The sequence below is a fragment of the Tenrec ecaudatus genome, chromosome 17 (assembly GCF_050624435.1).
Source record: "Tenrec ecaudatus isolate mTenEca1 chromosome 17, mTenEca1.hap1, whole genome shotgun sequence".
Lineage (NCBI taxonomy): Eukaryota > Metazoa > Chordata > Mammalia > Afrosoricida > Tenrecidae > Tenrec > Tenrec ecaudatus.
In genome coordinates, this window is record NC_134546.1 from 28,264,257 (window position 1) to 28,281,061 (window position 16,805).

The 16,805-nt window shown below is 47.4% G+C and overlaps 1 pseudogene; it reads right to left on the minus strand.

Moving 5' to 3' along the window:
* Positions 1–5,908: 5,908 nt before the first annotated feature.
* Positions 5,909–10,606, minus strand: LOC142431050 (LIM domain kinase 2 pseudogene; annotated as a pseudogene).
* Positions 10,607–16,805: the final 6,199 nt, after the last annotated feature.

Consider the following 16,805-nt stretch of genomic DNA (forward strand, 5'->3'; position numbering starts at 1 on the left):
TTCATATTAGTGTGAAGGACTAATAGCAGTTGGACTCTTCCTATTACTTCTCAGGGCAGAAGCCATGGATTTGTGAATCAGAAACACCTTCTTTTGCAAACTCCTATTGTTTGGTTTGGGTCAGAACCCTGGTGAGTCCATGAGCAATGCAGGCCCATGACTCCAGGACATTGGCCCACCTGCAACACATGCTTAACAGTAGTGGCCATTGTCCTCATGTGGCAGTAGGATTTGAGTTTTCCCATACACATTTTTAAAAGGCACATGCCCCTTTTGTGAATCGACCAAGGAGAGAAATAACAAGGATGAAAAAGAAGCCTGACAATATTGTGATTCCCAGTAATGCTGGTCAGCTTCCATTTCGAATGAGTCAGCACGTGGGTGATCGCTCCTCTGAGGCTAGAGTGGTTCCTGGAATCCTGTTGACTTTCATCCACCCACCCCAGCATCTGAATGGCCAGGCGCCATCCTGACTTTTAGCGTTGCTGGATGGACAAGAGGGATGGACTCTCTGCTCCTGACCTCTCCTGATTTATTGACTAGCGGTGGTGCTTCATTCATTGATTGGAAATTGAGATAGAAATCATATACCATACAATTCCATGGGCTTTGGCTTATCCACAAGGTTGTCTTTTCTTTATTTTGCTTCCATCCCCACCCCCTTTTCATCTCCTAGGGGGAGGGATGGACTACTCATGCATTCATTGATTCAGTATATCATTTCTGAACTAGTTGTGAGAGTTAGATTTTTTTTGTCCACTGAAAACTTGGGTGGACCAGGATTCTCCCATGAAATGATCTAGCATAGTGTGGTCAACTCCATAGTGATTTCTTCCGTCAATTAGTCAAGTCACTGTGGGTAAATTAGACCTCCTTTATTTCTTCTCAGCCCTGACACGAATGAGGGAGGTTCCATTCAGGCATGGCTTATTCAGTAAAAATTGACAGTGTGTGGAAGGTAGCCCACTTCTCCTGCTGGATTTGTTATTTCTAAAATGGAGATTAAAAAATATATATGCCAAAAAATATGTCTGGAACCCCGGAAATTCCTTAGGTTGTCTCTTAGTTTCACCATGTCCTGCAATTAACATCAATGGTAAACTACAGAAAGCCAAGTCGGACATGACTACTAATGTCTCATTCAAGAATGAAGGGGTGGGTCATGCTACCAGGCTGAGTTACTCCACTGAGGGCAAAAGGAATAAGGAAATGATAGTGAAAGAAAGGAGTTCTAAATGTCAGCTCCACCCACATGGCCAGCTGTAGAAACAAGAACTGTAATTGTCATTGTTATGAATATGGTCTCTTTGCATGCATGTGTCAGCTATTGGTGTTTTGTTCACTCATAAAATATAAAGTAAAAATAAGGTGAGTTCATTTTCAGTTCTGTCATGCTAGGAGCAACTAGGTCTCTATTGTCTTTGTTTGGAGGCTGTGTGTGGTTTCACAAGATGTGTACAAGGACCAAATTGCCAAGGGATGGACTGTGATAGTTAGGGTTTGTGTCAATGTGGGTGGACCAGGATTCTGCCATGAGATGAATTGCATAGTATGGTCAACTCTATGACGGGATATTCTGGGAGGCAACCAAGCAAGTGTGGGGAGAATGTTGCTATTGTTAGGTCCCATCACGACTGTATGTACAACAGATCAAAACACCACCCAGTTCCTCTGGTGGTGAGCCCATTGTTGCAACCACTAAGTCATGCCATCTTGTTGAGTGTCTTCCCCTTGTTCAATGCCCCTCTACTTTACCAAGCATGATATCCTTTTCCAGGGACAGGTCTCTCTTGATAAAATGTACTGAGGGGCAGAATAGACCTCCTTAATCTGGTCACCACCTTGATGTGATTGAGAGATATCTCATTCTGGTTGTGGCCTACTTTTAATCTAAATTGACTTTATATGCCACATTTGTGGTGTGGAAACTAGCCCACGTCAACAGCTAGATTTGGATCCTGCATCTTTGACCTACTGCTGTATCACATGTCAATCCCAGAAGCCTTCACTGACCTGCCAACCTTGGATCCATTTAGTCAGTCTTGGACTTAGTCAGCTCAGCCTCCATCAGCCTGTAGTCTTCCTGCTTCATGTTCCTTCTTTCTGGTCATCAGCTCCTGCAGCTACAGGAGTCAAGAAGCCTGAAGCTTATATCTGACCTACAAACTTGAACCTGACTGGATTTACCCATTTCTACAACACTGTGAACCATTTCTTATTCTAAATCTCTTTCTGTATTCACATGAATCACTGGTTTTACTTCTCTAGAGAACCCAGCCTAACACACTAATTTGTTTGTTTGTTTTTAAGCATATTAAAAGTTCCTGCCATTATGAAACTTGCATTCTAAATAAGGGACCTAAACAATAACCAAATAAAACAAATGAACTATACAGTCTTTCAGATTTGGTAAATGACATGAAAAAATATATCGTAGGAGAAGTATTGGGTTTGGTAGTTGGTGGCGAGTGGAAGATGGACTTGTAATTTTAAATTGGGTGGTTGGAGGTGTCTTGTGAGAAGTGACATTTAAGCAAAGACTTATATGAGATGCAGAATGAGTCGTGTGCTTAGCAGGAAGCAGGGACTCAAGGATGAAAGCATGGACATTAGGAGTGGCCTAGAAATAGGGACCACTGTGGCTGGACCTCAATGAATGAGGAGAGACTAGCAGGAAATGAGGTCGAGAGGTCAATAGTGGACTGAAGCTGCCTGTACACAGACTGGTTTTGATTCTGAGTAAGGTTGGGAGCCGTGGTGGAATTGTGACAGAGAAAGACATGCTCCAACTTACCTTTTACAGAAAACAGCTGGCTGCTGTGTGAGCTGTATAGGACGGGGTAGTGGGGAAGCTAGTGGCAGTGATTCAGGTGAGTGTGGTGGCTTGGACCAGGTAGGGAGCAACACTGGAGAGGACGAGGACCAGTCAGATCCTGGGTACATTATGATCGAAGAGCCAACAGGCTTGACTGAGGAGCTGGCTGTGGGGTGGAGGGTGAGGTGTCGGGGATTCCACTTTGTGGGGCTGGGGAGGAGGGTCCTTGAGCACAACCTGATGAGTTGCATCTATTCCCTGGAGAAAGTAAATATTCCCACCTGGATACCTGTGATTGATTCTGGAACTTCTTAAATTAATAAAAGACCAAAAAATGTATAAAATCCATGACATATTATTACATTTTTTTCAAAATCATAACTCAGCATTTAAGATAGGATTTTGGGCATCAAATAGCAAAGGAGATTGCCTGGTTCTATTTTGATTTTGAGACAAAAGACCATGATTAGACTTTTATTTACCTAAATCGTCCACTGCCTTGAATGACGAACTGGAAAATTTAACATCTTGCAACTGTTGTTAGGTGTTAGCAAAGTGACAAGTCCCTTTTGTATTTATTCTTGTGCCCAATCTGATTATTTACAACAAATCTTTCAGCTGCCTAACAGGTTTTGTTTTTAACTTAATAGCAACAGCTATTTATATTCCTAGCTTAACCACCATCTAATAATTGCTTTTTGCTAATGACCTGCACTGTATTGAAGAGGGAATTGCTCTTCCTTCTTTCCAAAATATCCATTCAGGGATAACCTGTTGGGAGCTTGAAATCAGCCATGGTGAGAATATTTATACCATAGAAATCGGCAAATGATAAAAATCACGGGGGGAAGGGTTCTTTGCCTGATTATTTGTTCACGGTGCAGATTTACCACATAAGCGGAGCATGGCAGAGGGCAGGTTTATGAATGCCAACCTGAGGTCACCTAGCAGTGACATTGAGGAAGAGGGGTTAGTTATCATGGGTACCATCTCCCCCAAAGGGGAGGTGTTTCATCATTGACATTGTTTCGAATTGCCAGTTCATATAAAAGAGCATCCTTATGTAGACAGTTTTCTCCTGTGTGCTGTGCAATACTTCTCCCCTATTACTAGCACCTAGGGAAATTCTTCCACCCACCCGCACCTCCATTCTAGCCTATGAGTGATGATGGTCATGGCATTTCACCTCTTCAAGACTTAGTTTCCTCCTCGGTCCATAAGACCTATCCCGATGGTTTACTGAAAAGATTGGAGATAACAGAGAAAGCACAGTACATAGTCATGAATGTTATAAGTGTGAGTTAACAGTTGAGTGTCTCCTCAAAGCCTTAAGAGAGGAGGACAAAGCCCCCAGCACCTTCCTATGTCTCGTCCTGCCCAGTCTTTGGGCCCCCTCCTTGGAAGCACTTCTCCCCGATTACTGTAACTTCAAATTCTGTTCTTCCTTCCAAGTTGCTACCACCTCTCCGAAGCTCCCCATTATTCCTCCAGCTGGCATCATCTCTCCTATTCCCACAATCCCAGTCCCCCTGGGGAATCTCTGCACCACTCCAGACCTCCTGGGTTCGAATATGCAGTTGAACAGGGGATGCATGTGTGCTTAAGAACCCCTACCCCTTGCCCCCCGACTTCTTTTTAATTAACTGCTTAATTTATTACACCTGCGAAATACATTTAGCTCCACCCACCACACTTGCTAGGAATGGCTGGGGCACAGCCAGCCACACAATGCTAAACCTGGCTGCTACTGGGTGTTGGGGCTCAACCCACTGCAAGCTCGCAACTCCACACATATGTACAGTGGGCATCAACTCTGCCAGAGATGCCATGCGGCCCCACAGCTCATCAGGTCCAGTCCATGTACAACAGTTCACATACCACCCAGGAGACAGAACCAGATAAACAACTAGTAGCAGCCACCACCCTCCTGGATCACCCCTAAGATACACCACCCACCACACTGCAGTGATACCCCGCTCCACCCCCAATGTGTTCAATATGGTGCAAGCTTGCAGACACTCCGGGGGCAAATCCAGTTGTGCCCAAGAGCCCCGGGACACCAGACTCCAAGGTGGATGGGCCTCTAAGGGTTGGCCGATGCCCAAGGCTGTGGCTCAGGAGGCTGTAGCCAGGACATGCTGAGCTGGGCCAGGCAACGAAGGAGGTAGAAGCCGCCTGGCCCAGGAGGTCCTTCAGTGCGTGCCTCAGCTCTGAGACGCTGGCACCACCTCTTCCTGCCCCCATGCTGCCTGGGCCAGGGATGGAGATGGGGGGCCAGGTAGCCGCTGCACAAGACGGAGAGGTTGTCTCCTGCTTCACTCCCTTGCCCGAGATCCTGGGCCTCTGACCAGCTCCTCTGCCCTCCAAAGCCTGTGGAGCTCTGGGCAAAGTGTCAGGAAGCCTGGTGAGGAGCCGCTCTGGACTTGGGGTGAGCAGCCCCCTGGGTCCGAGTAATGGTACAGGGGACAGCAGCCAGCATGTGTGCTTTCCAGAGGGCAGGGGTGCTGCTTGGGCAGTTCGCAGATTTGCTGCACCTCTGAGGGATTGCTTGTTGCAGGCAGAAAGGACCTTTGCCCCAAGGGCCCCAGTCACCCTCCACTGCTGTCGTTTGAGAACACGAGGGGAAACCACCCTCCTGGTGATATGGTTCCTGAGTGGACCAGTGTCCCCTGGGAAGTGGACAGACACCAGTTCATTCCAGCCTTGGGCCAGGTCCAGCACAAACCAAATAAGGGATTCTTCTGAGTCCAGTTCCTCATATCCCTGGGAAGGTGGGCTAGCTGCCTGGCTACCAGTCTCTCTGGCCCTGCAGATCCTGCCCAGCAGGCCTGCGTCAAGCTGTTGAGTGTAGGCAAGAGCGTTGGAAGTCTCCGCAGGGGGACCCTGTTGGCAGGGGTCTCTCTAGTCACAATCCTCCTGGCCAAGCTATTTTGGCTTCCCAGCTTTCAGGCAAGTGTTGGGTGTAGAGTTGGTAGGTAACCAGGCTCTAGAGCCTGTGGAGATGCCTGTTCTTGGTGCTGTGCCCACTCACCTCCCAGGGCGGTGGGCCGAATGGCTTGTGCTGCTTCCCAACAAGCCGCCACCCCCAGGAAGTTATGGGGTGGGGCGCAGAGGGGGCAGTGCTGGCCAGTTGACAGCCAAGGGGAAGAAGGCTAGGGGACAGTCTGGGGGGACAAACTTGTCCCAGAAAAGATTCACATTGAAGCCAAAGCCCAGTCTGCAGGTCAGGCAATCAGGATCTGTATACACTTGCCCGATAATCTCACAGAGAACAATCCCAAAGGGGGAGGCGCCCACGGTCTCGCTGCAGTTCTTTCCATTGAGCATCTGCATTAGTCCGGGTCCTTTAGAGGAACAAATCCACAGAAACTCACGGATAAGAGAGAGTTTGATAGAAAGGGTAAGCACATCAAGAAAACATCCCAACCCAGTGCTGGCCAAGCCCACGAGTCCAACATTAACCCATATGCCCGACACCAATCCACAAAGTCCTCCTTCATCTCACAAAACACATGCAATGACGCCGACTGCAGGAGGAAAGCCGAATTAGTGAAAGAATCTCAGTGCTGGCAGCGGTCTCCACATGGCTGCTTCAGCACCCAGGGCTACATTGGGGTAGGTCCATGTGGCTTCTCCTCAGGGATGTCTTGCAGGAAGTGAGCCTTGCCAGCTGAAGCAGGGAACCGGCTAAGGCAGCTGCACCCTGGTCCAACCATCACAAAGCGAGACTCGAGACCTCAAAAGGCAAGGCTTACCGAACCATTTATCCCTCTGCCCTTCAATTAACCCCACATATGTTTATCTGCCAGGTTGGCACAATAAACGAACTACCTCAGCATCTCAGGGGGCATCCAGTGGGGGTTCCCCACCACTGTGTAGCGCTTCCTGCGGTCCTTCTTGTAGAAGGTGCGCTTCTTGGTGGCGGCCTTTTCCACTGGGGGCTTTTTCCTTTCCTTCACCGTGAGCCGAGACAGCCCCAAGTCGACCACCACCACAGTCTTGTCCGGCTCGATGAGGCAGTTGTGCAAGCTTAGGTGCCGGTGGATGGTGCACGGCCCTTCTGGAGGAGATGCCTTTGGCAAAGCCGACCTGTTCCCAGGGGAATGGGGCCACATGGCGCAGGAAGTCCTCCAGTGTGCCCCCTTCGATGTACTCCATCAGCAGGTTCAGCGTCTTGTCCTTGTACAGCACGCCAATGGACTGGAGCACTTTGGGGTGGTCCAGGCTGCGCCTCACCTTCACCTCAGTCAGAAAAGCCTTCTGTGTCTCTTCGTCACACTGAATGAACTCCATCATGACCTTCACCTTGTCTGTGGCTTGAGGTGCCACCTTGATGGCCTGCCCAAAGAAGTCCTTGCCCAGGACCTCACCGGGAAGGAGGTGGCAGGGTGGGAAGATGTGCCGGGAGCCACTGCTAGGACAGCGGAGCTTATTCTGAGTGGCTGATGTCCCGGCTGAGCAGCAGGACCTCCTTCGGGGAGCTGGGGCTGGGGTACTTGGAGATCTGTGGCTGCGTCTCAAGGAACATCTCCTCAGTGTCCCTTCCAGGTTGTCCTTGGTGTCCAGGGTGCTGAGGGTGGGGGACAGGTTAAGAGAGAGCCGGACGTCCCGCCACAGCTGGTCCAGGTGCTGGAAGACTGGGTCGTGCCTAACCCACTGCTTTCGATTCAATTCCAACTCACAGTGATGCCTGGCGCTGCAGAGTAGAACTGCTGTACATGATATTCTTGGCTGTGACCTTTATGGAAAGGAGTCCTAGTGGCACATGAGTGAAGTTGTTGGCTGCTAACCAAAACGTCAGCAGTTCAAACCCAGGAGAGGCTCTGCAAGAAAAAGACTACTTTGTCTACCCCAATAAACCGCCCAACTTAGAAAAACCAATCCAGGCAGTTCTGCTCCTTCGCATAGGGGTGCTACGCATCAGAATCTACACTGAACAATCTTTACAGCTGGTCTCTAGTCTGTCCTTTGCTCCGCTGCTCTGCTGAGTGGATTTGAACCACCAACCTTGAGTAATCAGGCACACATCAACCACACAAGCCTGGAACTAGCCCTGCAACAGTCAATTTTTTTATATATAAATCATTTTATTGGGGCTCATACAACTCTTATCACAATCCATATGTACATCAATTGAGTAAAGCAGCCTTATACATTCGTTGCCCTCATCATTCTCAAAATTCGCCTTCCACTTGGGTTCCTGGAATCAGCTCATTTTCCTTTTTCCCTCTCCCTCCCTCCCCGTTCCCCCCTTTCTCATGAACCCTTAATAATTTATAAATTATCATTCAATTTTATCTTACACTGCCCGGCGTCTCCCTTCACCCACCTTGCTGTTGCCCATCCCCCAAAGAGGAGGTTATATGGATCCCTGAGATCGGTTCCCCCTTTCTAGCCCCATTTCCTCCTGGTATCACCATTCTCACCGTTGGTCCTGAGGGGTTCATCTGTCCTAGATTCCCTGTGTTTCCAGATCCCAACTGCACCACTGTGCATCCTCTGGTCTAACCAGGTTTGCAAGGTAGAATTGGGATCATGATAATTGGGGACGGGGGAGAGAAAGAGTAATGGTCAATATTTATCAAAAGGATGCTTAATGCATTATTGATCTGTTATCCATAACAGAAGGGTCAGTTTGTGCTAATTCGAAGACTGTCGTCATGGCAGTGTTACGGTTTCGCATTGTCATGCGATGCTCAGGGTTGGCAGTTTGAAGCCACCAGGAGAGAGAAACCACTGAGGGAGAAAGGCAGGGCTTTTTATTCCAAAGTTCCAATCTGGGAAATCCACAGAGGAGTCACTAACAACCGGCATCACCCAGATGGCAGTGAGTTTGGTTTGGTTTTTCGGTTGAGCATAAAGGCCAAGTCTCTGAAGGACAGGGGTCTGGTGGCAAGGATAGATGTTTCCACTGAGAATAGATTCCCCAGGAGCCGGCAAGCCCCATAGCAGCCATCTCCAAGAGCTATGTATAGAAAGCCTCAGCTTGGACCCCGAGGCTCCAGAGGGCAATGCAAAGCAGAGCAGCTCATAATTCCACATGTGTGCGCGCGCGTGCACACACACACACACACACACACACACACACACACTCCCCATCCCATTTGGAACCTCACGGCTGAAATATGATGATGTTATTGTTTCTTCTCCAGGGCGCCATTCGGAAATTTATGGGGATTGTTGTTCGCACTATGAAGGCATCTGTTATTGAAATGTTCCTTGGTAAGTACTTTTATATGTGTATCTGGACACTCTTTTAGCATTTTCCGAAGGCCCAACGAAATAGCCTAGGAAAGTTTTAAACCAAGGCAGAGCATATAAATAACACATGTCTTCTTGTACAATAAACATGGTAGAGGGACATTCAGGTGAGAATGTTTCATGTGAATTCAACATTCGTACCTTTGGCAGGGCGTGTGTGTGTGTGTGTGTGTGTGTGTGTGAGAGAGAGAGAGAGAGAGAGAGAGAGAGAGAGAGAGAGAGAGAGAGAGAGAGAAAGCACATATACAGAGGTAAGTCCAAGAGGATTGCTGTGGGATCACAGAAAGCTTTCTTTTCCTACAAAAATTCTGAAACACGGGACGCACTTGTCTCTCACCGTTTCCTCCATCAAGGTCGATACACCTCTAACTCTCCCCCAAAGAATTCAGTGCCATTTGGTTTCTACTGTCAAACCCGCAGTCTGGTCTTCCTTGGAGAACTGGAATTGTACTTCTTTTAAATGTTGTTTTTGAGTTTGGGGAACAGAAGGCCGTCCGCAGGGGCAAGGTCAGGGATGCAGGAGGGATGAGGTCATGTTTTCCAGTGATCTTCTCCCAGACAGCCCCTGCTGCCCTCAGAAAACGAGCGGGCTGTTGCTCATGATGGAAAAAACATCCTCACCACACTCTCCTGACCTTTTCCTCACTCCCAAGGTTTTACACTTTCTGAAAGCATCTTCATAGGAAGCCTCCACGATGCACCTGTGCCCTTCGGGAAAAATCTGCTCAACTCCACCTTTGGAGTCTCACAAAATGCATAACTCGCTGAGCTGACCTCTCAGCCTCGAATTAATCACCAAGGTCTTCCTGAACCTCCTTAAAACACTTGACCCATTTAAAATCTGTTATATATATATATATATATATATATAGTAGCAATCCCATACATCTGCTGCAAAGCTTCTGTGACTTGGGAAGGTGTGTGCTGGACTTTTGTTAGAAATTAAGTATCATTCCTGACCTCAAAATTAGTTGTTGGTGTGGGTGGTGTTTTTAAATGAAGACACCTTAGCAAGACGAAGACAAAGGTATCATGGAGGCATCTTCTCTGCATCCGTCCACTGATTACAGACATGCATCTAATCAATTGGTTTGGAATAACCCTATGTATGCATGATCTAGAACTGTGTTAGTCTGGGTTGACTAGAGAAACAAATTCATAGACACTCATGGGTATAAGAACCAGCTTTATATAAAAGAACAATCGTATATTAAGAAAACATCCCAGCCCAGTCTAGATCAAGCCCATAAGTCCAATATCAGCCCATATATCTGATACAAATCTATAAATTGCTCGTCAGACTCACGCAACACATGCAATGATACAGAATGCAGGAAGAATCACAGGCCAGTGGGTGGAAAGTCTAGTGGATGTTGTGGTGGTAAAAGCATCTCAGTACTGGCAGGGGTCTTCATGTGACTCCTCCAGCTCCAGGGCCCTACCTCCATCAGTATAGCTTCATGTGACTTGTCACCAGGAATGTCTAGCAGAGAGAGTATGTCTGGCCTCCAGTGAGTTATGTACCTCCATTGTGCTTCCACATGAGGTCATCAAGCTGTGACTTGATTGACAGGCTAAACTCCACCCCTTCACTCTTAATAGTCTCAAGTTAACACCAGATTATGTAACTTCCATAAGAACCCTAATAGCAATACCTTTTTTACCTACTTGCACATGCATTACATATGTGGCTCTCTTGTGGCATGCATACACAACCACGTGCATACAAATACACATGTGAATATGCATATGTGTGGATTCAGCAAGTAGGAAATATTTTACATGGAACATATTTGCAGATGCTGAATTTGGAGGTCTTTTTGTTTCTTCGGAGTCCTGGCTATGTGTTGGGCTGCAATCCACAAAGTCAACAGTGCAAAACCACCAGCCACTCTGAGGGAGAAAGACAGGCTTTCTACTCCTGTAAACCATTCACAGTCTCAGAAACTCACAGGGGTAGTTAGTTCGACCCTGTGCTATGTGAGTTGCTAAGAGTCAGCATTGACTGAATGGCAGTGAGTTTGGCTTTGAGGTGTTTTTGTTTCTTATTTAATTTTCCAAATCCATACACACACTTATACACACACAATGGGTAGACCTGGCCTTACTTGTACCTTTGGCAGCTCACACTTGTAAAGACTTTAAGCTTATCCAGTATCACCAGAGAAGAATACAGTTTTACGCTGTCCTGGAGGAGCAGCTGGTAGCTGAGAAGCGAGGGAAGTGCTGAGCTAAACTCCTGGGTGAACCTTGGCTAATCCTGGCCTTGGCAGAGACGGTAACCCTGTGGGTCCATGTGAAACTATCCTCAGGGAAGGGTACCAAGGCCCTTTAGGTAGTCCGCATGTCCATGGGGCTGTACCAAGGGAATCAGGAGACTGCCCAGCAGAAAAAACACACACAGTCAAACTCACTGCCATCAAGTCAATGCTGATTCTTAGCGACCCTCCAGGACAGAGGAGAACTGCCCCTGTGAGTTTCCAAACAGCAGAGTGGAGCCCTAGAAATAAGGCGGTAACAAGAAGACTGAGCAAGGAGGAAGGAGCATTGGACCAGAAATCAAGGGGGAAAGGCCCTAGTCCTGCCTCTGCCACCCTAGCAGTGGTTCTGGCAAGTCTCTCCCCATCCTCTTTTGTGAATTACTGTCCTTGACCTATTAACCGCCCAGTTCTAAAGACAAATGTAACTGCCAGATAAGTAGAACAGCTTTGTAAATTCACCCTCTTATTTCTTAGTTAAGTCACCCGCTCCTCTTGCCAAAGATTTACCAGTTGCCATCCAAGTACCGTATATACTCAAGTATGAGCAAACCTGAATATCAGCGGAGGCACCTAACTTTACCACAAAAACTGCATTAAAATGTGCTGAAAAATTTGGCTTATACACGAGTATCTACAGTAACTCCTGGTGGCCTAGGATGTGGCAGAGTAGAACTGAGCTCTACAGTGGTCTCGAAGGTTGGCATACCCGGTGCAGTATCGATCAAACTTTCTCGCTGGCATGATTTCCTGGTCTATCTCAGGAGGCCAACATTCTGAGGGGTTTCTGGGTGTCTGAGATAGGAGCGCCCCCAAACATACACCCTCTCTGGCTGCTGTCCTTAAAGACTGGGCATGGTCTAAGGTTCAGGGGTCCTGGCACCACATCTACAATTTGTCTGCCCCACTTGCCTTAGCTCAACTGGGGAACCCTCCCTTCAGAAACAAAGTCCTTCCTCTCCACCTTGCCCCTTCACGGGGGCTAGCTCCTCTCCCATCCAACCTGCAGGAAGTAGAATTCCAACAAAGGGTGATGACTGGGAGTAGGGAAGACATGGCTAGTGCAAAGCCACATGAATCACACAGACAGTCCGAGCCCATTCCCTGCTCTTTCATGTTCCCCAGAACCAAGAAGAGAGAGTTGGCTGCCCTTCCTTGTCCCCCTACCCCATTTAGCCTGCCCTCCTCAAAACTTATCTCCCTTCAGATTTGTTCATTCACAAAGAAAGAAATTAACATAGAAAAAGAGACACACACCCCATTCATAAACTATGTCGGTAAAGCCCCACGTCTGCCTCCTACCAACACTCTCATCCTCCCATTTACACACACACCCAGGACCCTCCCCTGGGTACTGCCACAGCCTCCTAGCTACAAACCTTTGCCCCCTGAGTCAGCTAATACCTGATGGATCTCCCCAGCGCACAGTCCACCCCACTGTTATCAATGGATCTCCCCAGCACACAGTCCATCCACTGTTATCAATGGATCTCCCCAGCACACAGTCCATCCATTGTTATCAATGGATCTCCCCAGCACACAGTCCATCCACTGTTATCCATGGATCTCCCCAGCGCACAGTCCATCCACTGTTATCAATGGATCGCCCAGCACACAGTCCATCCCACTGTTATCAATGGATCTCCCAGCACACAGTCCATCCACTGTTATCAATGGATCTTCCCAGCACACAGTCCACCCCACTCTTATCAATGAAGAAGCTCCTCAGCATTTTCCCTTTGCATGTGCCATGGGTCCCGAGTTTCTTACAGTGTCATGCTTTCTTGACCGGCTTCCCCCTGTGCCTGCCTATTTTCATCTCCTACCCCAGCCCTTACCCTGGCACCGAAGGGCTTGCTTTCCTGAGGGCTGTGTCGCTTTCACCTCCAGGCCTCTGAGCATGCTGTTCCTTCCCCTGGAATGCTCTCCTCCCCTCAGCCCACACACCCACGTCTGCATAGTCGGACAAATCCTATCAATTCCCCAGGAAGCTGTCACCCTCTCCCATCGAGTGACTGTCTCCCTAGGTGCTTCCTTGATGCATGGAATTCACCTCTCCCTGGTCTGGCTTCTCCCAAGGACTCTAAACTCGCTGAGGGCAGGATCACGCCACCCTCACTGTGGTATCTCCAGTGCTCGGCACATTTCCCGGGCACTGGGTCAGTCTTGACACATCCGTGATCGTTCCTAGGGACAAGATGCAGGATTTCATAGGTACCCAGGCCATGCAAAGCCCTCTAAATTAACACCAATTAAATATTCATCAGAGCTAGCATATTACATTAAACTGTGTTGACACTCATGCTGACGTGCAGTTTTAGGCTGCCTGTGGTCATTAAGAGTATCCACATGGGCCACTAGTGGGATAAAGAGGCAAAGGCTGAAATCAGCAAACTTAGATTCCAGTTCCAGCTTCTGCCCCCAAATAACTGCGCCGCTCTAACTAAAGTATTAGCTATGACCTTGGTTTCCTTTCTATAAATGAAGGGGTGCTCCCCTAATCTCCTCCGAGACTTCACAGGAGATGATTCCTGGTTTGTGAGATTCTAGCGAATCCATTGTCATATCACTGCTATGAAGCTCGGCTTTATTTGGCTGCGGAGGCTTTGGTGAGTAATTCCAGACTAATGCGCTGGGGAAGTTTGAATCTCTCCAAGAGGCTCTGCCTTGTCAGTGCGTTTTCTGGAAGTGTTGTGGACAGTGCCCCTATTAGCTTATTAACGAAGTACATCTCTCCAAACTCACCGCCATTGAATCAATTTTCATGCACAGTGACCCTATAGGACAGGGTAGGACTGCCCCTGTGGGTTTCGGAGACTGTACATTTCTCTGGTACAAAGTTCCTTCTTTCTCTTGAAGAACAGCTGGTGGTTTTGAACTGCTGGTCTTGGGGTGAGCAACTCAACGCCTTACCACTACACTGCAGGGGTTCCTGCGTATGGGCTAGCATGAGTGATTTCTATAAAAGCTCTAAGCATATAAGAAGTATTCAGTAAATACTTATTGATTTGCTCCTTGATTCGATGTTCTGGCATTTCATGTCTTTCCTTGAAAGTAGCGGGTTCTGGTTATAAAACATGACTGACAGGAAAAGGGGGACTTTTCGTTATTATGAGGCTTTATGACTTCAATAGAACTAAATGTAAAATTAGGAGCCTTGATGGGGTAGCGGTGGCATATTGGGCTACTAACTGCAAGGTCAGCAGTTCGAAACCACTAGCCACTTATCGGGAGAAAGACGGTGTGTTCTACTCCTGTAAAGAGTTCTAGTCTTAAACCCTCACGGGAGCAGTTCTGCCCTGTTTTATAGGGTTGCTGAGTCAGCATCAATTCTTTGGCAGTGAATTTGGTTTGGAATTTTAAAATAATTGTGATGTCTTTTAAAATGGTAAAAGATGCATTTTATAGAAAACATGTTCTCTAGATAGGTGAAGCATAAAAAATGAGAAAATACGAAATACGAATACTTGCATTGGGGCATTTTCATTGCTGTGGTTTTTCCATGTGTCCACTCTAATTCTATCAGAATCATTCGTTGGGTTAAGGCTTAGCACGCCTGAGGAAAGTTAATACTGTTCTCTATGTCATGTGTAACGATGCTCAGGATTTTCCTGCTTAGACCCCACGAGCAGTATCTGGGAATGCCTAAGGCTCACCCCTTGCCAGGATTAAGTCCCATCTTGCTTTTGATATTTACTGACATTATATGGGAAGACATCTCCTGGTTTCGCTTTCACTTTTGATTTTCCCCATTCATGAGATGGACCATTGTTTCGAGTTTACTCGTTTGCATTTTCTCTATCTATAAATTACCTGTAGAATTACTTTCTTGGAGTGAAAAACAGTTACACCCCCAGTATCTTAATTGTATTGATCAAAACCCCAAGACAAGGAAGAAAGAGAGCCGTGGGAGCAATTTGGGTTTTTTTGAGAAAGCAATTGTTAACACTGAATTGTTAACACTGTTTTGAAGTTCCCAGCCCCCATTAAAATACGGTGTGAACTTTTTATGTTCATCAAAACTGGAAACACTGGATTTTAAAAGACTGAGAAACACCACTGCTTGGAGTGTAGATCTCCATTGCCTTAGAACTTCGGGTTCTAGCCTCAATTCCCTCAAGACTTCTAGGCACTAGTAGCCGAGGGAACTAGATGCCTGTTCCAGCAAGAAAGGACGGATTTTCAGACTGGCTCACCCTTTGTACTTTCAAGTGAACCTCACTAGCCTGTCTCTGTGCTCGCCCGGGCTTCCCAAAACCAGTTGCCAAGGAGACGATGAGTTTCTTGGTGGGCCACGTGCATCTCAGCAGACCTGTGCTCTGTGGAGTTTTCAATGACTACTTGGGTGGCCACAGATTGTCAGGCCTGTCTTCCTAGGTAGTGATGGGGTGGATGGAGTCGAACCTCTGACCTTTTGGTAACTGCACCGCCCAGGAACTCCACTGGGCTTTTGATCAAAAGGAAACTAAGACTGGGTTTTCTCTCACCCAAGTTCAAAATGCAATTCACCATTTCCAAGGCCGCAAGAGAGGTCTTTCATTGGCAAGGGTGTGTAATCAGAGGCTTGTATATACTGCTGATAGAACAGACTATTGGTAGCATTGTTGGGTAAGTAGACTGCTGACAGAAAGGTCAGCGGTTCAAATCCATCCACCATGCTGAGGGATAAAGATGAGGCTGCCTCCCTCTGTGAAGGTGTATCAAGTTGGAAACCCTATACATGGTCACTATGAGTCAGAATCGCCTTGATGGCAATGTGTTTGGTTTGAGCATTGGTTAAACTGAATAAGCCAGGCGAGATTTCAGCCTAGAGGGGCTTGGGAGATCAACTGTGAGTGATGGGTGGTCGTTGTTGTTGTTGTTAGGTACCCACAAGTCAACCCTACGTACCCATAGCAACCCTACACACAACAAAGCACATCACTAACCTTTATCGTCCTGAGGGTAGTAAGACTTGCAAAACCCTTGCTATGGGATCGCCAGCCCAGCAGGGCAGTGTTTGGTATTCCAGAAGAATTGAGACCAAAATGTAGTCCTATTTTACTTACTCTTTCTACTTCACTTGCTTCGTTTTTTCCCTGTGTGTTTATCTAGTACTTGTAAAAACAGGCAAGGAGTCTAGATATTTACTTTTGTGCATAAAATAAAGATGTGGTCTTTGCACAGACTTTGACGACACAGAGACGACTATAAAAATTAGACCTCCGGGACACTCTCACCCACCCAAGCCCCAGGAGTAAATAAAACCCAAAAAACATCTGCCTTCATTCGACTTGGCTGGGCTTTCCTTCTCACTCGGTCCCCTTTCATGTGTCTGGTCTTGCAGGCCACGGTGTGTCAGTGGGCCAGACCTCCATGAACGCGAGTAGTCAACACTGAGGAGAATCTAGGGACTGTCTCGTTGCCACAGACTAGCTCAGTAATCAGAAGAAAAATAATAAATTGGCCGGCAACTCTGTGACATTGACACT